The sequence below is a fragment of the Mandrillus leucophaeus genome, unplaced genomic scaffold (genome assembly GCF_000951045.1).
Source record: "Mandrillus leucophaeus isolate KB7577 unplaced genomic scaffold, Mleu.le_1.0 Scaffold54, whole genome shotgun sequence".
Lineage (NCBI taxonomy): Eukaryota > Metazoa > Chordata > Mammalia > Primates > Cercopithecidae > Mandrillus > Mandrillus leucophaeus.
Window position 1 is genome coordinate 995,385 of NW_012105808.1, and position 551 is coordinate 995,935.

Here is a 551-nt window from a genome sequence, read left to right on the forward strand (position 1 = left end):
GAGTGTCTTGATGGAGGGGCAGGTGGGTGGGTGGGTAGTGGATGGTGGGTGAGTGAGTGGGTATGGCCAGGTGAACAGTGGGTGGGTAGTGGATGGTGGGTGAGGGGTGGGTAGTGGATGGTGGGTGGGTAGTGGATGGTGGGTGAGGGGTGGGTATGGGTGGGTGAACACAGGGCCTCGGTGGGCTTATTTTGCACTGGTTCTAAGTGCAGCACTTAAGTTTTCTGGAGCTCCCTTTCCAAGTATTGGTTGTACCTGTAGGAGGACACCTAGTCCCGGCTCAATTCTCTGTAAAGGACAGTGGGGGTGCAGTGGGGAGGAGGAGGGGAGGCCTATAAGAGGGTCTCATCAGTTCTCCGGCTGGGAACTGGAGCTGGGATCAAGTGGTGGGGGGAGTAAGGGTGCTGGGGGGAAGAGCAGAATTCCGGGCCAGAAGGGACTCCAGGTTGAGTAGGAAGCCCAGCCACCCAGCCTGGCCCCCTCTCCACCTCCCTGAGGGACCCTCTAACAACCGAGCTGGCCGCTCCCCTCCCTGCCCACCAGCACCCTCC